We start from the raw sequence: 491 nt of genomic DNA, 5'->3' as shown, positions 1-491 counted from the left end.
CATACCTCAGCTAAGTCCCAGGTCATGTAAAACATACCTCAGCTAAGTCCCAGGTCATGTAAAACATGCCTCAGCTAAGTCCCAGGTCATGTAAAACATACCTCAGCTAAGTCCCAGATCATGGTAACAGGTATAACAGCTAAGTCCCAGGTCATGAAAACAGGTATAACAGCTAACTCCCAGGTCATGAAAACACATCCCTCAGCCAAGTCCCAGGTCATGATAACATGGTAACAGCTAAGTCCCAGGTCATGAGAACAGGTTTAACAGCTAAGTCCCAGGTCATGATAACAGGTATAACAGCTAAGTCCCAGGTCATGATAACAGGTATAACAGCTAAGTCCCAGGTCATGATAACATGGTAACAGGTATAACAGCTAAGTCCCAGGTCATGGTAACATGTATAACAGCTAAGTCCCAGGTCATGGTAACAGGTATAACAGCTAAGTCCGAGGTCATGGTCCCATGGTAACAGGTATAACAGCTAAGTC

This window comes from Oncorhynchus tshawytscha, unplaced genomic scaffold (genome assembly GCF_018296145.1).
Source record: "Oncorhynchus tshawytscha isolate Ot180627B unplaced genomic scaffold, Otsh_v2.0 Un_contig_588_pilon_pilon, whole genome shotgun sequence".
In the NCBI taxonomy this organism is placed as follows: Eukaryota; Metazoa; Chordata; class Actinopteri; order Salmoniformes; family Salmonidae; genus Oncorhynchus; species Oncorhynchus tshawytscha.
The sequence above is the reverse complement of the archived record's forward strand: the minus strand, read 5'-3'. Positions refer to the sequence as shown.